Consider the following 23,673-nt stretch of genomic DNA (forward strand, 5'->3'; position numbering starts at 1 on the left):
CATGGAGTGCCATGGCATTTTTACTTCAAAAAATTAATAAATGATCAGAAAAACATGAAACCTTGCTTGATGTAATGTGATGCCACGAACATGATGTGGTACAAAAATTGTCTTGCTTGATGAAAGTTTGGACACACACCCCTGACAAACTGGAGCAACTCACTAGAAGGCTCGTGGTTCCAAGTGGGAACAGTGCATGTTGGATGACGAATGGCAGATAGCTTCCTCTTATGGCCTTCAAAATGTTTCTACGTCTAATATGAACTGATACAAACTGTCATGTGAAAAATTGGAAAATTCTAGGGGTCATCTGACCTTTTGAAGTCATTTTAGTGATTTCCTAGCCATTTAATGACCGTAATTCAAATTTGAACTAGATGTACATGCAACGACTAACCATAACAGTTTGAAAAATCATATTTGTGTACTTGTGTGCAAGTTAAAAAATCATCAGATGATGTAAATATGTTGTGTTCAAAAAACAAAATGTAAAATCTGGCAAGACAACCGGCCCCACACAATTGGCACTCTATTTCGCGCCTCGAGGTTTGGAAGGTGAGTGGCGGGCTTTATTAATCAGACACGGTTCTGCATTGGGAACCGTGAGCTATTATGTTCACACATGGATTTTGCTACGGGAATCGTGTGTAATTCACACTAGAGTACTCGTAATTCTGGTGACCAGCGTGTTTACTGTTCCCGTCGATCTAGATTCCGGCCACCAATATATACTACCTTGCTCACGTCGACCCACCTGCATTCTAATCTAGATCCTCCCCCGCTCGCCCTCTCTCTCTCTCTCTCTCTCTCTTAAATCTCTGCCATGGTGTCGCTGGTCTGCCCACGCGCCGACAAGGAGTCGCCACCCCCCAAGGACGCTCACTCGAAGAGCAGCAACGAGGACACCTACGCGCCGTCGGACAAGGTTGCGCCGGAGCCCCCAACATAGGATTGGTTTTGGGGCCAGTACGATCTTTATCTTTGGAAGTCGCTACCACTGGCTGAGAAAGCCAAGCAAGTGGCTTTCAAGCAGGATGCCAGGTACCAGGCGGCCCATGAAGCCCGTGATGCCTCCTGGAAAAAGGAGGCGGCGGAGCTTTGGGGATGGGTGCGTCGTCGTGCAGAGGAGGTGTATGAAGACGGGTACTTCGCGAGGAAGGCCAGAAGCTCTAGGCGCCTCATCACTGCATGGAGCTGGGCCGATAAGCTCCAGCGTGCTACCGACGAGGAGCTCTGGTGGGCGCCCAACAATATGGCAAGATTGTTTGCGCGCGTCCACCTGCAAGAGGCTGATCGACATGTCAAGCGCTGCGAGGCGGAGGATGCGGAGTACTTCTTCCGCTCTGGGAAGTCGCCGCGCACCAAGGAGCTGCTGGCGAGGGGCTGCTAGAATACTAGCCCTAGGAGGGATTATTAGTTATAGTATTGTTCGTTTTCAATTTTATGCATTGTACCTAGTAGTTAAGTATGATCACGTATATGTGATGATATTATATATATTCTGTGATGAACTAATATACAATTAATATTATATATATTATGAATTCCATTTTCTATCTGTTTTTGTATACTAATTTGAATCTATCTGTTATCATCCGCATATACAGAATGGAAAGCGTATAAACACACGTTGAAACATAACATATAAGAACGGGAAACAGCGTACACACATTGAAACAGAGCAGTAAACAGAGCAATAGTATGATTGTTGTGAATACATAGCTATCCACATCGAAATGACTCAACAAAATAAAACGCGTCCATGAGACCATGACCAGCATCCCTTGCCTACGGTAGCTCTTGGCTCTTCCTGGACTTGTGCAGGCATTCGTCGAAGCGTTTGACACGCTTGCGGTACATCTGGAGCGCTCTAGCTCCAAGTTGGCTATTCATCGGAGATCACCACCTCGAGGATGCGACGACCATGTTCCTCTACTGCGCCCAGGTGGACACCGGGGCCATGGAGGCGGTCAAGCCTACCGACTAGTGCGTTGCCATCGAGCGGGCCGCAGACATGGCGAATGGCGGGCGTCCTATGCAAGTACAGCATAGCCGGCCTCTGGTGCAAGTACGGCAAAGAGGGCCTGTGCCCACTCCTGACGAGGAATGGGGGTACTGACGGGACATGTACCCAGCTGCGACGCCCTATTGGCAGTAGGCAATTGCTGATGGATCCGCTCTTGCTGTGCGGCTCTCCAACGGTCTCGCCGTGCGGCAAGCCACAGCCTATCGGCGCGGGCGCACCTAGCTTGCGCTGTGGCGCGCCATCGATCATGTTGTGCGGCGAGCTGCAGACTCTCGGTGCTGACATGCCTATCTTGATCCATAGCGCTGAAGCGCCATGCGCCAAGGGTCTGCTCAACGCTGGTGATGACGCGCATCACGGCGTCGTCCATCGCATTGGCGGGGAGTGCCACGGCAGAGGCACCACTTTGGTGCGTTGGCATGCTTGGAAAAGGTGGATGTGATACAGGCTGCGCTTGTTGCCTCTGTGCATCGTGCCACGCCTAGGTATATGTGCAATATTGCTGGGTGGCAGGAAACAGGTGAGGAAATGGCGGGAACCGGTGGCATGTTCATAGAATGACATCAATTAATGGAAACTTAGCATATAAGGAAGATCAAGCTAGCACAAGAAGTAGATGATGATGAGATGAACACGGACAACACTAGGGAACCCGTCAGTGATGAATTCATCAATCACAAACGATTGTACACTAGCAAGCTTTTGCCCACAACACACACGGCTTATTCCATCACAAACAGGTCGGATGGATGAACTATATGCCACGTATACACATTGTAAAAAAGTAATGCGGTAGACCTTCTTTAACATATGTTAAAAAAATAAAATAAAAATAAAAAATAGGGACCTTGAGCTTAAATTAGCTGAGGGAATTGGTCATCTCGGTCATTTGACCGAAATGACCCATCCTATCAGTTAATTTAACATCAACACAACTTCCCATCCAATCACCCATGTGATGGCTGCTCCAGCCTAAGCACACTTAACTTGAGAGTTCTCTTAGATGAGCTACTAGTGGAACAACTAGTCGTTGCTGATATAGGATGCCTCTTTGCATCCTTATGGCGTATCCGGATGACCACCCATCCCCCAACGGCCAATAGATGTTGTGTAGACAGAGCATATCACATACGTCTTATTAGAAGCAATCATTTGTGTTATTATTGGTCTCCGCACACATTTCTGATTACAGACCTGTTTGTCGCGTATCACACACATCTTGTTATATTGAATCGTTTCTGTTCTCTTTTCTCAACACAAATAGTTCATCCGAGTGAACCGCATGCCGTATATCGCACACACCTTGATCTGCCTGACCGTTCCTTTTGTGTTGCCTAATCACAAGTAGTTCATCCGAGTGAACCGTATGATGTATATCGCACACACCTTCATTTGGCCGCCCATTTCTTTTGTTCCTCCTTATCGCAAATAGTTAATTGAACTGAACCATGTGCCCTACATCACACACAGAACCAAAATCTGAACCATGTTTGATGCATCTGTCATCGCAAATGTTTTGCACCTTTTTTGATGGGTTTTTACACCATCGTTTGTGATTATTGCATTGCACACAGTTTTGTCGAAGGGTCTATGATTGTAGTGTCGCGTTAACAGCATCCTGCAGTAGTGAGAATACGGTAGTTGTGCAGAAGAAAAAAAGAGGGAGATAGTCTCACATCAACTAGGCGTATCAACGGGCTATGGAGATGCCCATCAATAGATATAAATGTGAGTGAGTAGGGATTGTCATGCAACGGATGCACTAGAGCTATAAGTTTATGAAAGCTCAAAAAGAAACTAAGTGGGTGTGCATCCAGCTCGCTTGCTCACGAAGACCTAGGGCAATTTGTGGAAGCCCATCATTGGAATATACAAGCCAAGTTCTATAATGGAAAATTCCCGCTAGTATATGAAAGTTATATCATAGGAGACTCTCTATCTTTAAGATCATGGTGATACTTTGAAGCACAAGTGTGGAAAAAGGATAGTAACATTGCCCCTTCTCTCTTTTTCTCTGATTTTTTATTTGGGCCTTTCACATTTTTTTGGCCTCTTTTTTTCCTCCGGAGTCTCATCCTGACTTGTGGGGGAATCATAGTCTCCATCATCCTTTCCTCACTGGGACAATGCTCTAATAATGAAGATCATCACACTTTTATTTACTTACAACTCAAGAATTACAACTCGATACTTAGAACAAAATATGACTCTATATGAATGCCTCCGGCGGTGTACGGGGATGTGCAATGAATCAAGAGTGACATGTATAAAAGAATTATGAAAGGTGGCTTTGCCACAAATACGATGTCAACTGCATAATCATGCAAAGCAATATGAGAATGACGAAGCGTTTCATAATAAACAGAACGGTGGAAAGTTTTATGGCAATATATCTTGGAATGGCTACGGAAATGCCATAGTAGGTAGGTATGGTGGCTGTTTTAAGGAAGGTATATGGTGGGTGTATGGTACTACCGAGAGTTGCGGGTACAAGAGAGGCTAGCAATGGTGGAAGGGTGAGAGTTCGTATAATCCATGGACTCAACATTAGTCATAAAGAACTCACATACTTATTACAAAAATCTATTAGTTATTGAATTGAAGTACTACACGCATGCTCCTAGGGGGATAGGTTGGTAGGAAAAGACCATCGCTCGTCCCCGACCGCCACTCATAAGGAAGACAATCAAAAAATAAGTCATGCTGTGACTTCATCACATAACACTTCACCATACATGCATGCTACGAGAATCACAAACTTTAACACAAGTATTTCTCAAATTCACGACTACTCACTAGCATGAATCTAATATCACCATCTTCATATCTCAAAACAATCATAAAGAATCAAATTTCTCATAGTATTCAATGCACTTCATATGAAAGTTTTTATTATATCCCTCTTGGATGTCTATCTTATTAGGACTAAATTTATAACCAAAGCAAATTACCATGCTATTTAGAGACTCTCAAAATAACATAAGTGAAGCATGAGAGTTCATAAATTTCTCTAAAATGAAACCACCACCGTGCTCTAAAAAGATATAAGTGAAGCACTAGAGGAATATTGTCTAGCTCAAAAGATATAAGTGAAACACATAGAGTATTCTAATGAATCACGATTCATGTGTGTCCCTATCAAAATGTGTGTACAGCAAGGATGATTGTGGCAAACTAAAAATCAAAGCCTCAAATCATACAAGACGCTCCAAGCAAAACACATATCATGTGGTGAATAAAAATATAGCCTCAAGTAAAGTTACCGATAGACAAAGACGAAAGAGGGGATGCCTTCCGGGGCATCCCCAAGCTTAGGCTCTTTCTTGTCCTTGAATATTACCTTGGGTGCCTTGGGCATGTCCAAGCTTAGCCTCTTGCCACTATTTATTCCATAGTCCTTCAAATCCTTACCCAAAACTTGGAAACTTCACAACGCAAAACTCAACAGAAAATATCATAAGCTCCGTTAGTATAAGAAAATAAATCACCACTTTATGGTACTATTGGAAACTAATTCTTTATTTATATTGGTGTAATATCTATTGTATTCCAATTTTTCCATGGTTCATACCCCCGATATTACCCATAGATTCATCAAAATAAGCAAACAACACACAAAAAACAATATCTGTCAAAAACACAACAGTTTGTAGCAAGCTGTAACTCTCGAATACTTATGTAACTCCAAAAATTCTGAAAAATTAGTACAACTTGGGCAATTTGTGTACTAATTCGGAGCAAAAAGAATCAGATCAAACACACATGTAAATAAAATCCAGGAAATTATTTACTGGGCGCAAAAGTTTTTGTATTTGAGCAGGATCAAAACAACTATTACCGTAAGCTATCCCAAAGGTCTTACTTGGCACAAACACTAATTAAAACACAGAACCACATCTAACCAGAGGCTAGATGAATTATTCAAAGCAAAATAGGAACAAAAATCACAAAGCAAAAATAAAATTGGGTTGCCTGCCAACAAGCGCTATTGTTTAACACCCTTAGCTAGGTATTGATTTCAATGATGCTCAAATGAAAGACTAGAATTGAATCACAAAGAGAGCATCATAAAACATGTGACAAACACATCTAAGTCTAACATATTTCCTATGCATAGTAATTTTATAAGCAAAAAAATTATCAAGTAAAGCAAAAACTAGCATATGCAAGGAAGAAGAAAGAGACAATAGCAATCTCAACATGAAGAGAGTTAATTTAGTAACATGAAAATTTATACAACCTTATTTTCCTCTCTATCTCTCATAATAATTACATGTAGGATCATAAGAAAATTCAATAATATAGCTATCACAAAACATATTCTCAACACGATCCACATGCATGCGAAGTTGACACTCTTCCAAAATAGTGGGATTAACATTAACTAAAGTCATGACCTCTCCAATCCCACTTTTATCCAAGATTTCATAAGATTGAACATTCTCCAAATATGTGGGATCTAAAGTTTACACTCTTCCAAACCCACTTTCAATATTATTGCAAACATAATTATCAATCTCATATTCATCATGGGACTTAAATAAATTTTCAAGATCATAAGAAGAATCACCCCAATCATGATCATTGCAACAAGTAATGGACATAGCAAAACTAGCATCCCCAAGCTTAGGGTTTTGCATATAATTAACAGAATTGACATTAATAGAATTTATAATAAAATCATTGCAATCATGCTTTCATCCAAGGCACTGTCGTGAATCACTTCATAAGTTTCTTCTTTTAACACTTCATCACAATTTTCGGATTCACGGATTTCAACCAAAACTTCATAAAGATAATCTAGTGCACACAACTCACTATCAATTGGTTCATCATAATTGGATCTCTTAAAAAGATTAGCAAGTGGATGAGGATCCATAAACTTTGAGCAACCAAAGATGCAAGCAAAAAGAAGGCACATGGTAACACAAGTGAACAAAAGATCGAACGAAAGAAGGGCAAACAAAAAGGCAAATCTTTTCAAAAATTGTTTTAGAAGTGGGGGAGAGGAAAATGAGAAGCGAATGGCAAATAATTTAATGCAAGAGATGAGAGTTTATTATGGGTACTTGGTACGTCTTGACTTGGCGTAGATATCCCCGGCAACGACGCCAGAAATTCTTCCTGCTACTTCCTGGGCTGGCGTTGGTTTTTCTCTTGAAGTGGAAAGGGTGGTGCAGCAAAGTAAAGATAAGTATTTCCCTCAGTTTGAGAACCAAGGTATCAATCCAGTAGGAGACAACACACAAATCACCGAATACCTGCTCAAACAATCAAACAAATTTGCACCCAATGCGATAAAGGGGTTGTCAATCCCTTCACGGTTACTTGCAAAAGTGAGATCCAATAGAGAAAAGATAAAGTAAATATTATTGGTATTTTTGGTTTATAGATCGGAAAGTAAAAGATTGCAAGAATAGTATATTGGAAACTAAAATTGTAGATTGGAAACTTTTATGACGGAAAATAGACCCGGGGGCCATTGGTTTCACTAGAGGCTTCTCTCAAGATAGAAAATAATACGGTGGATGAACAAATTAGTGCCGAGCAATTGATAGAAAAGCGCAAAGTTATGATGATATCTAAGGCAGCGATGATGAGTATAGGCATCACGTCTGTGTCAAGTAGACCATAACGATTCTGCCTCTACTGCTATTACTCCACACATCAACTGCTATCCAGCATGCATCTAGAGTATTAAGTTCATAAAGAACAAAGTAATGCATTAAGCAAGATGACATGATGTAGAGGAATTAACTCAAGCAATATGATGAAAACCCCATCTTTTTATCCTCGATGGCAACAATACAATACGTGCCTTCTCCCACTGGGAAAGGACACCGCAAGATTGAACCCAAAGCTAAGCACTTCTCCCACTGCAAGAAAAACCAATCAAGTTAGCCAGACCACTGATAGTTTGAACAGAATTACAAAGATATCAAATCATGCATATAAGAATTCAGAGAAGATTCAAATAATATTCATAGATAAGCTGATCATAAATCCACAATTCATCAGATCTCGACAAACACACCACAAAAAAGTATTACATCCAATAGATCTCCAAGAACCTCGAGGAGAACATGGTATTGAGAATCAAAGAGAGAGAAGAAGCCATCTAGCTACTACCTATGGACCTGTAGGTATGTGGTAAAGTACTCAGGATTCATCGGAAGTGCAATGGTATTGATGTAGAAGCCCTCCATGACCGAATCCCCCTTTGGTAGGACGCCAGAAAAGGCCCCTAGATGGGATCTCACGGGTACAAAAGCTTGCAGCGGCGGAAAAGTGTTTTCATGGATGCCTCTGCTGGTTTGGGGATATATGGGAATATTAGGCGAAAGAATTAGGTCAGGAGGTGCACGAGGGGGCCACAAGGGTGGGGGCGCGCCCTCCGTCCTTGTGACTGCCTCGTGGCTCCTCCGACTTCATCTCCAAGTCTCCTGGTTGTCTTCTGGTCCAAGAAAAATCATCGCGAATGTTTTATTCTGTCTGGACTCCATTTGGTATTCCTTTTCTGCGAAACTCAAAAACAAGGGGAAAAAAGAGGAACTGGCACTAGGCTCTAGGTTAATAGGTTAGTCCCAAAAATAATATAAGATAGCATATTAATGCACATAAAACATCCAAAACAGATAATATAATAGCATGGAACAATAAAAAATTATAGATACATTGGAGACGTATCACATCGCTCAACGTCGACCACCCAGCCTAACCGGGAACTCCTTATATTTTCCTCGCCCTCACTTCTACCATGATTTTTAAGTTATGGACGGCCCAAAGAATGTCTTTGGCCGGCCCAGGACGAAAAGCCCAATTTCTGTCATAGAAGTAGGAGCCCACCACATCTACGATGATACATGTTTTTGTCAACATTATCATCATAGAAGTGTCATAAGCATGATAGAAAAAGTTTTCATTTGGGGTAAAATCTGACGGATGTGTATTTTTTTGTAGTGGATCCCCTCCCAGAGTCCCGAACGGACTCCAGATCTGGCCTCCCGATGAAGAATAGGAGGTGGCGGCGGCTCCGTATCACAAAACACGATGAAACTTTCTCCCTAATTATTTTCTTGAGAAATAGGAATTTATAGTATCCAAATTAGGATCAGCGGAATGATACTAACAAGAGCAAAAGTGTTTGGAAAAGTAGATACGACAGAGACGTATCTACTCCGCCAAGCTTAACTCATTGCTTATCCTCAAGCAATTCAGTTGACAAACTGAAAGTGATAAAGAAAAACTTTTACGAACTCTTTTGTTCTTCTGTGCACATATATGCTTAAATAATACCTAGGTTTTCAAAATAGATCATGACTAACCGTGGAAATGATAACTCGTAGAAATTATATTCACTCATAACAATGGCATAATAAACTAGTCAGCAATAATAAAATATGTCAATTGCCAACACTTTGTCAAAACAATCATGATATAATATGACAATAATGGTATCTCGCTAGCCCTTTCTAAGACCGCAAACATAAATGCAGAGCACCTCCAAAGTTCAAGTAGTGACTAAACATTGTAATTCATGGTAGAAGAGATCCAGTCATGATGCACACAACAATAAAAGTGCTCTCAGGACTGGTGCTTACACAACAAGCAGTGACTATACATAATGCATGAGCATGACAATAGTGCTCTCAAGACTGGTGTTTTTTTTTGAGAAGGTGATGACTCAGTGATAACCCACAAGTATAGGGGATCGCAACAGTTTTCGAGGGTAGAGTATTCAACCCAAATTTATTGATTCGACACAAGGGGAGCCAAAGAATATTCTCAAGTATTAGCAGTTGAGTTTTCAATTCAACCACACCTGGATAATTTAGTATCTGCAGCAAAGTATTTAGTAGCAAAGTAGTATGATAGCAATGGTAACAGTAGCAAAAGTAACGATAGCAGTTTTGTAGTAACTGTAACAGTAGCAACGGTAAAGTAAATAAGCAAATCACAATATGTGAAAAGCTCGTAGGCATTGGATCAGTGATGGACAATTATGTCGGATGCGATTCCTCATGTAATAGTTATAACATAGGGTGACACGGAACTAGATCCAGTTCATCAATGTAATGTAGGCATGTATTCCGAATATAGTCATACGTGCTTATGGAAAAGAACTTGCATGACATCTTTTGTCCTACCCTCCCGTGGCAGCGGGGTCCTAGTGGAAACTAAGGGATATTAAGGCCTCCTTTTAATATAGTACCGGACGAAAGCATTAACACATAGCGAATACATGAACTCCTCAAACTACAGTCATCACCGAGAAGTATCCCGATTATTGTCACTTTGGGGTTGTCGGATCATAACACATAATAGGTGACTATAGACTTGCAAGATAGGATCAAGAACTCACATATATTCATGAAAACATAATAGGTTCAGATCTGAAATCATGGCACTCGGGCCCTAGTGAGAAGCATTAAGCATAGCAAAGTCATAGCAACATCAACCTCAGAACATAGTGGATACTAGGGATCAAACCCTAACAAAACTAACTTGATTACATGGTAAATGTCATCCAACCCATCACCGTCCAGCAAGCCTACGATGGAATTACTCACGCACGGTGGTGAGCATCATGAAATTGGTGATGGAGGATGGTTGATGATGACGACAGTGATGAATCCCCCTCTCCGGAGTGCCGAACGGACTCCAGATCAGCCCTCATGAGAGATTAGGGATTGGCGGCGGATCCGTATCGTAAAACGAGATGAAACTTTCTCTCTGATTTTTTTCTCCGCGAAAGCAAATATATATAGTTGGAGTTGAGGTCGGTGGACATCCAGGGGGCCCACGAGGCAGGGGGCGCGCCCATGGGGAGCGGCGCGCCCCCACCCTCGTGGACAGGATGTGGGCCCCCTGGCCTTGATTCTTTTGCCAGTATTTTTTATATTTTCCAAAAATAATCTCTGTGGATTTTCAGGTCATTCCGAGAACTTCTATTTCTGCACAAAAATAACACCATTGCAGTTCTGCGAAAACAACATCAGTCCGGGTTAGTTTCATTCAAATCATGCAAGTTAGAGTCCAAAACAAGGGCAAAAGTGTTTGGAAAAGTAGATACGATGGAGACGTATCAACTCCCCCAAGCTTAAACCTTTGCTTGTCCTCAAGAAATTTAGTTGACAAACTGAAAGTTGTAAAGGAAAAACTTTTACAAACTCTGTTTGCTCTTGTTGTTGTAAATATGTAAAGCCAGCATTCAAGTTTTTAGCAATGATTATGAACTAACTATATTCACAATAACACTTAGGTCTCATGTTTACTCATATCAATGGCATAATCAACTAGCGAGCAATAATAATAAAACTTGGATGACAACACTTTCTCAAAACAATCATAATATGATATGACAAGATGGTATCTTGCTAGCCCTTTTCGAGACCGCAAAACATAAATGCAGAGCACCTTTAAAGATCAAGGACTGACTAAACATTGTAATTCATGGTAAAAGAGATCCAATCAAGTCATACCCAATATAAACTAATAGTAATGCATGCAAATGACAGTGGTGCTCTACAGTGGGTGCTTTTTAATAAGAGGGTGATGACTCAACATAGAAGTAAATAGATAGGCCCTTCGCAGAGGGAAGCAGGGGATTTGTAGAAGTGCCAGAGCTCGATTTTGAAATAGAGATGAATAACATTTTGAGCGCTATACTTTCACTGTTAACACAACAACTATGAGATCTCGATATCTTCCATGCTACACACATTATAGGTGGTTCCCAAACAGAATGGCAAAGTTTATACTCCCCCACCACCAACAAGCATCAATCCATGGCTTGCCCGAAACAATGGGTGCCTCCAACTAGCAACAATCCTGGGGGAGTTTTGTTTTAATTATTTTGATTTGATTTCATCTTTTTTATCATGGGACCGGGCATCCCGGTTACCAGCCATTTTCTCATGAATGAGGAGTGGAGTCCACTCCTCCTGAGAATAACCCACCTAGCATGGAAGATACAGACAGCCTTAGTTGATACATGAGCTGCTCGAGCATACAAAATAGAATTTCATTTGAAGGTTTGGAGTTTGGCACATACAAATTTACTTGGAATGGCAGGTAAATACCGCATATAGGAAGGTATGGTGGACTCATATGGAATAACTTTGGGGTTTATGGAGATTGGATGCACAAGCAGTATTCCTGCTTAGTACAGGTGAAGGCTAGCAAGATACTGGGAAGAGACCAACTGAGAGAGCGACAACAGTCATGAACATGCATTAAAATTAATCAACACCGAGTGCAAGCATGAGTAGGATATAATCCACCATGAACATAAATATCGTGAAGGCAATGTTGATTTGTTTTCAACTACATGCGTGAACATGTGCCATGTCAAGTCACTCGAATCATTCGAAGGAGGATACCACCCTATCATACCACATCACAACCATTTTAATAGCATGTTGGCACGCAAGGTAAACCATTATAAGCTCCTAGCTAATTAAGCATGGCATAAGCAACTATAATCTCTAATTGTCATTGCAGACATGTTTATTCATAATAGGCTGAATCAGGAACAATGAACTCATCATATTTACAAAAACAAGAGAGGTCGAGTTCATACCAGCTTCTCTCATCTTGATCAGTCCATCATATATCGTCATTATTGCCTTTCGCTTGCACGACCGAACGGTGTGGATAATAATAATAGTACACATGCATTGGACTAAGCTGGAATATGCAACCATTCAATTCAAGGGAGAAAACAAGGTAATATGGGCTCTTGGTTAAATCAACAATCATGCCTATGAGAGCCACTAAACATTTTCATTATGGCCTTCTCCTCTCGACCCCCAAAGGAAAGAAAAGAAATAAAACTATTTACACGGGAAAGCTCCCAACAAGCAAAAGAAGAACGAGAAATCTTTTTGGGTTTTCATTTAATTACTACTACAAGCATGGAAATTAAACTAACTAATTTTTTTTGGTTTTTCTTAAGGTTTATCAAACACACAAGAAGAAAGCTAGAAAAAGAAATTAAACTAGCATGGATAGTACAATGAAAAAGTATGAGCACCGACAACTAGAATGAGTGTGTGAACATGAATGTAATGTCGGTGAGAGATACATACTCCCCCAAGCTTAGGCTTTTGGCCTAAGTTGGTCTATGGCCATGGATAGCCTGACTGATATCTGAAGTTGTAATGGGGGTTGTGCTGAGATGCAGCAGCCAATGCCTCCTGAGCTGTGGCATGGCGTCGAGCTGCCTCCGTCCTCCTCTCGTATTCGGTTGCCTCCTCCCTAGTTACAACATATCTTCTTTTTTCATGGTAATCAAAAAGGGCAGGAGCAGGGAGAGTACCATGGACAGCGCGACGTCTGTCAAAGATTAGTTGATACTAGAGGAATGGTTCATTCCTATCAAGAAAATGATGACTGACCATAGCATTATAATCTAAATAAGCGGGAGGCAACTCCCTATCACCCTCACGTGGAGGTATACCAAGATAATTAGCAACATGGGTTGCATAAATCCCTCCAAACAAATCTCCAGATAAACCATTATTATGCAACCTACGTGCAACAATTGCCCCCAAGTTGTAATCTTTATTACCTAATACAACACTCTTGAGAACACAAAGATCAGGAACACACATGTGACATGCTTCATCCTTACCGTTAATGCATCTACCAATGAAAAGAGCAAAATAATGTATAGCAGGAAAATGAATGCTCCCTATGGTAGCTTGTGCTATATCTCTAGATTGTCCCAACAGTAATACTAGCAAGAAAGTCTTTATATTCATTAACACTACCCCACTGTGGGAGTTTGCAAGCAGTAGTAAAATCTTCTAGGTCCATGGTATATGATTGATCATAAATATCAAATAGGACACTCTGAGAATTACGTGAAGATGTAAATTTAAACCTTCTCACGAATGAATTAGTCAAGTAGTAGTACTGAGGACACTTATCTTGCATGAAGTCCTCAAGATCGGCATTATGCACATATGCATCAAATTCATCCTTGATGCCTGCATTGACCATAAACTCTTCTGACGGCCATTCACAAGGACGCACATCAGCTTCCCTTGGTGGTTCATCATCTTGCTCACGCATTGCGCGCCTGGGTGCTTGCTTTCTCGAAGAACCACCTTGGTACATTTTCCTAGACATATTTCTTCCTCTGAAAAATTTCTGAATTTGTTAGTAACTCAAAATAGAAGTCAATCAAGCTCAACAAAACTGATAGCAACTACTCCCACAAGTGCCTAGAGCCTATATCATGCATTAGAATTACTTGGGACCTCATTACTTGACATGCAGGCTCAAGAACAGGGTCATCTAGGCAGCAAAAATTTGCAATGAATAAAGCACTAGAACAAAAACTAATTGGACCATTGGAGGAGTCACATACCAAGGAACAATCCCCCAAAGTAGTTTATGAATGGAGCTTTGAGCAAGGAGATCGAAAATCACAGCAAAACGAGCTAGAACTCGTGCTTGAGCTGGATGTGGATTTTTTTGGGAGGAAGATGGAGTGTGTGGGTGCAGGAATAAGTGGAGGGGGCCACCGTGGGACCACGAGGCAGGGGGCGCGCCCTGTAGTGGTGGGCGCGCCCTGGACCCTCGTGGCCAGGTCCTTGCCCCCCCTGTTGTGTTCTCAGTGCCTAAAATCCCCAAAAATATTCCAGAAAAAATCATACTAAATTGGCAGGGCATTTGAAGAACTTTTATTTCCGGGTATTTTTTATTGCATGGATAATTCAAAAAACAGACGAAAAATAATATTTTTTTGCTTTATTTATTCTAAATAACAGAAAGTAAAAAGAGGGTACAGAAGGTTGTGCCTTCTAGTTTCATCCATCTCATGCTCATCAAAAGGAATCCACTAACAAGGTTGATCAAGTCTTGTTAACAAACTCATTCTGAATAACATGGAACCGGAGAAATTTCGAATAACACTAGGTTACCTCAACGGGGATATGAACATCCCCAATAACAAGAATATCATATTTCTTCTTGACAGTAGGAAGAGGAAATTCAAAACCTCCAATAATAATAGTTGGAATTTTTCCAATAGAATTGATGCTATGAACTTGAGGTTGTTTCCTCGGAAAGTGTACCGTATGCTCATTACCATTAACATGAAAAGTGACATTGCCTTTGTTGCAATCAATAACAGCCCCTGCAGTATTCAAAAAGGGTCTACCAAGGATAATCGACATACTATCGTCCTCGGGAATATCAAGAATAACAAAGTCCATTAAAATAGTAACGTTTGCAACCACAACAGGCACATCCTCACAAATACCGATAGGTATAGTAGTTGATTTATCAGCCATTTGCAAAGATATTTCAGTAGGTGTCAACTTATTCAATTCAAGTCTACGATATAAAGAGAGAGTCATAACACTAACACCGGCTCCAAGATCACATAAGGCAGTTTTAACATAGTTTCTTTTCATGGAGCATGGTATAGTTGGTACTCCCTGGTCTCCAAGTTTCTTTGGTATTCCACCTTTAAAAGTATAATTAGCAAGCATGGTGGAAATTTCAGCTTCTGGTATCTTTCTTTTATTTGTAATAATATCCTTCATGTATTTAGCATAAGGATTTACTTTACGCATGTCGGTTAAGCGCATGCGGTAAGAAGATAGGTCTAATCATTCCAGCAAAGCGCTCAAAATCCTCATCATCCTTTTTCTTGGATGGCTTAGGAGGAAAAGGCATGGGTTTCTGAACCCATGGTTCTCTTTCTTTACCGTGCTTCCTAGCAACAAAATCTCTCTTATCATAACATTGATTCTTTGATTGTGGGTTATCAAGATCAACAACAGGTTCAATCTCTACATCATTATTATTGCTAGGTTGAGCATCAACATGAACATTATCATTAACATTGTCACTAGGTTCATGTTCATCACCAGATTGTGTTTCAGCATCAGAAATAGAAATATCATTGGTTTTCTCAGGTGTGTCTACAACAGGTTCACTAGAAGCATGCAAAGTCCTATCATTTTTCTTTTTTTCTTTTTAGAAGGACTAGGTGCATCTAAATTATTTCTGTGAGAATCTTGCTCAATTCTCTTAGGGTGGCCTTTAGGATACAAAGGTTCCTGAGTCATTTTACCAGTTCTAGTAGCAACTCTAACAGCAAAATCATGTTTATTATTTAATTCATCGAGCAAATCACTTTGAGCTTTAAGTACTTGTTCTGCTTGAGTGGTAACCCTAGAAGCATATTTGCTAATGAGCTTAAGTTCACCTTTAACTCTAGCCATATAATCACTCAAGCGTCTAATCATGTAAGCATTACTCTTTAATTCTCTACCAACATAAGCATTAAAGTTTTCTTGTCTAGCTATAAAGTCATCAAATTCATCTAAACATTGGCTAGGAGACTTAGTAGATGGGATTTCAACTTTATCATATCTATGGAGAGAATTTACCTTTACTACCTGTGTTGGGTTATCAAGACAATGTGTTTCTTGAATAAGTGGAAATTTAAGACCATGTATTTCTTCAACAGGAGGTAAATTCTTAACATCTTCAGCTTTAATATCTTTTTCTTTTGTAGATTTCGTTGCCTCTTGCATATCTTCAGGACTGAGAAATAGAACACCCCTCTTCTTCGGAGTTGGTTTAGGAATTGGCTCAGGAGTTCACTCAATTGGATCAGGAATTGGCTCAGGAAGAGTCCAATTACTTTCATTAGTGAACATATTATTCAATAGCAATTCAGCTTAGTCGACTGCTCTTTCCCTAAAAACACAACCAACACAACTATCCAAGTGGTCCTTGGAAGCATCAGTTAGCCCGTTATAAAAGATATCAAGTATTTCATTTTTCTTAAGAGGATGATCAGGCCAGTGGCGGAGGCACCACCTAGCGACCCTGGGCACTTGCCCGGGCTCGCTTGTCGTGGACATTAGTGATCGATCAAAATTCTAAAGCGCAAAACACGTTCCGTGGGTTGGTTACCTGGGAAAAAAATTGGCCTTCGATTCTCACAGCGGTCCAATACAACAGTCTGCACTCTACAGCCCAAGCCGATATAGAAGACACGAGAGCGAGCTTGGGATCGTCGCTGGACGAACTCCCTGTCTCTTCGTTTTCTCACAGGCGGCGAGCGCTTGGCGGCTGGTGCAACAGCCCTAGAGGGCTTGACCCACGGCCTGCGGCGAGCGGACGCGAGGCGCCCAGCGGCTCAGGCAGTGTACAGTGTACTCATACAGTTGTCCCTCAACCCCCTCCTTCTCATTCGCTTCGGCTTCGTTCGGTAAGAATCTAACTAACTAAAAATCTTCCATCAGAATTAGGGTTAGCCGGCTAGGGATCCCTCATCTCTGAATAATTGTTGGCTAGGGAATGAATTGTTCATTCGTTCTTGCCCAATTAATTAGAAGGAGAGCATTACTGAACAGGTGATACTAGGGTCGTTCTTGCCCAAGAGTAGATGATTGCGCCAACTCACATTACTGAACAACATCTTGAAGTAGAACCGTAGAAGGGAAGATAAAATAGATTATGGATTACGCTGTGCTTATTTTTAGGTCAGGATCTCCTAATGTTTTGATCCACATATGATTTTCTTCAACATACCATGTATACGTATTTATGTTCAAGTCAATTAATCTGTAGTAGAACTAACTAACTAGCAACTATTTCAAGTAGTTCTCTACTATGAATCTGTTACTTGTTGTAGCTCATTTTCTTATTTACTTGTTTAACAACTAAACTCAAACTTTATCATTAAATTTCAGAAATTAGGAGGTTCTTGATTGATAGAGCAAGCACTGAAAATGTGAATGGTGTGCAATCAGAAATAAAAGTGGAGGCACAACCACCTCCTAACATTGGCAATGAATTTAATCCAAATGATATTGAGCGTGATCCAGGAAAGAGGAAACAAATTTGTGAGTATCCTCCTAATATTCAAGATCAAGTGAGAAGAGCATATGTATTGAAGACTCGAAAGCAACCAGATTTGAATAAATTTCCTCGTACTGAATTTGGAAGTTCACGTTCATCAAGAGCATTTTCTAAATCTTGGTACAAAAAGCATTCATGGATTGAATACAGTGAGTGGAAGAAGGCAGATTATTGTTTTTATTGCTTCCTCTTTAAGCAACCTCGAAGGGCTGAGCATTTTGGTTATGATGTATTCACCAAAGAAGGATTCACTGATTGGAAGCATGCATCTAAAGCCTTCAAAGATCATATTGGTGGTCCTGGTAGTAAGCACAATTGTTGCGTCAAGCATTATGATGATTATAATAATCAGATACAAAGTGTGGCAAGAAATTTTGCTAGGACAAACAAGGAATCAGAAGAAATGTATAAGATCCGCTTGACTTGTTCTGTAAGTTGTTCAAGATATCTCATCGCACAAGGCTTGGCTTTCCGTGGACAGGATGAATCCTCTACTTATATGAACAAGGGAAATTTTAGAGAGATGATAGATTTTGAAAAGACTAAAAATGAACAAGTGAGAGATGCTTTTGACCATGGTGGAAGAAATTGCACAATGACATCCGGTGACATTCAAAAGGAGCTTGCAATGTGTTGTGCACATGAAGTTACCAAGAGGATCATGGCTGAGCTTGGTGATAGACAATTCTCTGTGCTTATTGATGAATCGCGCGATATATCTGTGAAAGAGCAAATGGCAGTGATGTTGAGGTTAGTAATTTCTCTTTCTTTCACTATTTGTTTGCCATTTATTCTCGATGTTGTCAACTAACCTTGTTTTTATATAGGTTTTTGAATGACCAAGGAAAGGTTGTGGAACGATTTATTGCTCTACATCATGTCAAAGATACTACATCTAAGGCACTAAAGAATGCTCTTTATGCAATTCTTGGTCATTATAAGTTATCTATTTCAAGGATACGAGGGCAAGGATATGATGGTGCTTCAAATATGAGAGGCGAGTTTAATGGTTTGCAGAGAAAAATCATAGATGAAAACCCTTTTGCTTTCTATGTTCATTGCTATGCTCATCGTTTGCAGTTGGTGGTTGTCTCTGTTTCTAGTAGTTGCTCATCTATTCATGATTTCTTTGAGTACATCTCCTTAATTGTCACTACAACAAGTTCATCTTGCAAGAGAAGGGATGAATTGACAGAGGCACAACACCAAGATATTCTGCACAGACTTGAGAGTGGCGAGATATCTACAGGAAGGGGCTTGCACCAATCATCTACTCTTGCTAGGCCAGGTGATACTAGATGGGGTTCCCATCATACTACTTTGCTTCGTTTGAATCAAGTGTGGTCCTCTGTGTTACAGGTGCTTAGTACGGTTGATGAACATGGACGTGGGCCATCTCAAGCAGCAGGTTTGATAGAAAAAATGGAGAGCTTTAAATTTGCTTTCATTCTAAAGCTTATGTTGAAGTTGTTTGGCATCGCAAATGAGCTCTCAAAAGTCTTGCAAAGAAAAGATCTCAATATTGTGCTTGCCATGGAATTAGTGGATGATGTCAAAGCTCGACTGGAAACATTAAGAGAGAGTGGTTGGGATGATTTATTTTGTGATGTTCAAGAATTTTGTGCTGGTAATAGTATTCCAGTGCCAAACATGGATGAAGTAATACCAGTTCGTGGTCATTCAAAGAGAGCAGGGAGGACTGTCACTAATCTTCATCATTACCGTGCAGAGATATTTTATGTTTCTATTGACAAAATATGCGTGGATATGGATCACCGCTTTAGTGAAGGAGCTAATGGTGTGCTTGATTGATTCTCATGTCTTGACCTCAATAATTCTTTCTCAAAGTTTAATGTTGATAAGCTTGCGTGTCTTGCTGAAATTTATCATGATGATTTTTCCAATGATGACCATGGAACAATAAGAGAGCAACTTCTCACATATATAAGTGAAGTGAAAAGGCATGCTTCTTTTTCTAATTGTGATGATGTTCAAAGTTTGGCCATGAAGATGGTTGAAACTGAGAAACATTTTGTATTTCCGTTGGTATACAAAGTTATTGAGTTGGCGTTGATATTGCCGGTGTTAACGGCATCTGTTGAGAGAGCTTTTTCAGCAATGAAGATTATAAAGACGAAACTGCGTAGTAAGATCAATAATGAATGGTTCAATGACTTGATGATATGTTACACCGAGCGGGAGTTATTCAAGTCAGTTGATGATAAGGATATTATTCGAACATTTACTGCAATGAGATCTCGGAAAAGGCATTTGCCTCGTGATTTTCTTTAGTGCCGTGTCGGTATGTTTCATCTAACCATCTATATTCTTGCATGCTTTCGATTTTACATCTCACAAAAAAAATTATTTAATTACAAATACATTTTTTATATTGTAGTGCCTTTAGGACCTTTGCAAAAATGAACAAGTGAGAGATGCTTTTGACCGTAGTGGAAGAAACTGCACAATCACATCTAGTGACATATGGTATGGCGAGTTTTAATCTATGCAAGGTTGGCTCTGTATTTTTTGTTGTCATGTATCCACTTTATTTGATCTATGATATATCTGCTCACTTCAAAATTAAATTTCGTGTTACTATTATGGTTCTGTTTTCATTTGATTATTAATGTGGATTTTTTATTCTGAAGCTTGGTGGTATAGTATATGTTGTGTATTTGAATACCTGATTTTTTATTTCTCAATTATACGCTTAGGCTTAACTTGCCCAGGCTCCACAAAATTTTTGGCTCCACCACTGGATCAGGCAAAGCATTAAGTAATCGAAGAAGCCTCCCCAAGCTTGTGGGAGACTCTCTTCTTCAATTTGCACAAAATTATATATTTCCTCAAGGCAGCTTGTTTCTTATGAGCAGGGAAACATTTAGCAGAGAAGTAATAAATCATATCCTGGGGACTACGCACACAACCAGGATCAAGAGAATTAAACCAAGTATTAGCATCACCCTGTAATGAGAACGGAAATATCTTAAGGATATAATAGTAGCGAGATTTCTCATCATTAGTGAACCGGGTGGCTATATCATTTAACTTAGTAAGATGTGCCACAACAGTTTCAGATTCATTGACATAAAAAGGATCAGATTCAACCAAAGCAATTATCTCAGGATCCACAGAGAATTCATAATCCTTATTAGTAACAATGATAGGTGAAGTAGCAAAAGCAGGGTCATATTTCATTCTAGCATTTAGAGATTTCTGTTTGCATTTAGCTAATAACTTCTTAAGATCAGATCTATCAATGCAAGCAAGAATAGCTCTAGTACTTTCTTCATCCATAACATAACTGTCGGTGTCAAAACTGGTGGATCTCGGTTAAGGGGTCCCGACTGTGTGTCTAAGGCTAATGGTAACAGGAGGCGGGGGACACAATGTTTACCTAGGTTCGGGCCCTCTCGATGGAGGTAATACCCTAGTTCCTGCTTGATTGATCTTGATGATATGAGTATTACAAGAGCTGATCTACCACGAGATCATCGAGGCTAAACCCTAGAAGCTAGCCTATGATTATGATTGTTGTTGTCCTATAGACTAAACCCTCCAGTTTATATGGACATCGGAGGGGGCTAGGGTTACACAGAGTCGGTTACAGAGAAGGATATCTACATATCCGAATTGCCAAGCTTGCCTTCCACGCAAAGGAGAGTCCCACCCGGACACGGGACGAAGTCTTCAATCTTGTATCTTCATAGTCCAACAGTCTGGCCAAAGTATATAGTCCGGCTGTCCGAGGACCCCCTAATCCAGGACTTCCTCAGTAGCCCCTGAACCAGGCTTCAATGACGATGAGTTCGGTGCGCAGATTGTCTTCGGCATTGCAAGTCGGGTTCCTTCTCCGAATACTCCATAGAAGATTTTGAACACGAGGATCGTGTCCGTTTCTGCAAAACAAATTCCACATACCACCGTAGAGAGCACAATATCCCACAAATCTAATCTGCCGACAACTTTTCATAGCGTGACATCACGCCACGGCCCGGTCATTATTCAAACCATTTTTTCCAACCAGCCTGCCACTGCATGTGCTGCGAGGCAATTTTATTGGCACGTCTTGTCGAAGCAGAGATCGTGTTCCCCTTATCACGAGATTCTCATCAATACGGGCGTGGGTAACCCAACCGTGCTTGTTAGTATGACTCCTCGATTTTAGGCAGGTTACAAACAGCCACACGGGGGACGCTTGATATTCACCCTCTTTATAAAGGGGCCAGGGTCTGTCCTTTTCTTCCCACGCTCGATCCCTCCCTTCCTCCACCTCGAGTTCCAACACCCAAGGCTCAGGCTAAGCGCTTCGGACCTTCAACCATGTCCGGATCCAATCTTCAAGGCCGGTGGATAGCTAACTCTATCATAGAGGAGGACATCAACAAGCTTAGGGAGGCCAGGTATCTCACCGCCGAAATCCCGCACAGGCTGCCTACTCAAGGGCAGGTCCTCCACACTCCCAAACCCAACGGGAGTGTTGTATTTGATTCCCACTTCCTCCGAGGGCTAGGTTTTAGTCTTGATCCCTTTGTGAGAGGGCTCATGTTCTATTACGGGCTAGATTTACATGATCTAGTTCCAGATTCCATCCTTCACATATCGTCGTTTATCGTCGTGTGTGAGGCCTTCCTCCGCATCACCCCACACTTCGGCTTATTGCTCAAGACCTTCAATGTGAAGCCGAAGATGATCGATGGGCGAAACATAGAGTGCGGAGGTGCTACAATAAGAAAAGGCACCGACGCCCCACGACCAAAGGGTTCCTTCCGGAGGTGTCCGATTTATGGCAGCGGGAGTGGTTTTACATCACAGCTCCCCGAGGTACAAAGTGGGCGGCCGCCCCCGCCTTCCGCTCGGGACCTCCGCCCCAACTGGCGTCATGGGTCAACAAGCGGCTGGACTGGGGGCCAGTTAATGACGTGTTGACATTGCCAAGACGCATTCGAGATATCCTCAAGAGGGACGTCAGTCTTATCAAGGTAATGCAAGTTATGCTAGTTCGTCGGGTCCTGCCATGCCAACATCGATCTCTCCGTATATGGGAGTTCATCCCGGAAGGACCACGAACTGTTCAACAATTCTTTGGCATGACTCTTAAAGAGATGTATGGATTTTTTCTTCGGATCACGAATAAAGTGTCCGGACACCATCGAGGATGCGGGTCTCAACTGCAACCGTCCGGATACCCAATTAAGTATTTCCATGACTGAACATGCTGTCTTTTTATTTGTCACCAAATCATTCTGAAAAATTGCACTCTGCCAGGACTGGATAAGAAAGGCAGAGATGATTAGGTGTTCGGGCCCCCTTCCCGAAGGCTCACCGGATCCTATATTAACCAGGATGCTTGAGCACGCACAATATCAAGCGCCAACAGGAGAAGATGAAGGGAGGAATAAAGAAGCCGAAAGCGGGCCTCACACATTACACATCCAAACCAGGGGAGTTAGTGTCTCCATGAAGGAGGATAATTGGGGAGGTGAATCTAGAATCCCCTCTCCCCAAGGGAAGAAAAGGGCCGCCTCTGAAGATTTGGAAACGGAGGTTTCCAAATGAGGGAAGATGCCTTCGCTAGGGAGCCCTGTCCCGGAGGGCGTTCTCACCGCACAACGCCCGCAAGGGGGCCATCCCTCGACCGAGCCGTAAGTGAACAAAAGTAATTTGGTAAATATATCCTGCTTCATCTCTTTGAACAATAACCGAGACATGTATCTTGCAGTCCGGCTCGTAGCCCTTCTCAACAGAGT

The 23,673-nt window shown here is 41.2% G+C and overlaps 1 pseudogene; it reads left to right on the top strand.

Moving 5' to 3' along the window:
• Positions 1 to 2,370: 2,370 nt before the first annotated feature.
• LOC119321122 lies at positions 2,371 to 20,212 on the top strand (annotated as a pseudogene).
• Positions 20,213 to 23,673: the final 3,461 nt, after the last annotated feature.

The sequence above is a fragment of the Triticum dicoccoides genome, chromosome 6B (genome assembly GCF_002162155.2).
Source record: "Triticum dicoccoides isolate Atlit2015 ecotype Zavitan chromosome 6B, WEW_v2.0, whole genome shotgun sequence".
Taxonomy (NCBI): Eukaryota; Viridiplantae; Streptophyta; class Magnoliopsida; order Poales; family Poaceae; genus Triticum; species Triticum dicoccoides.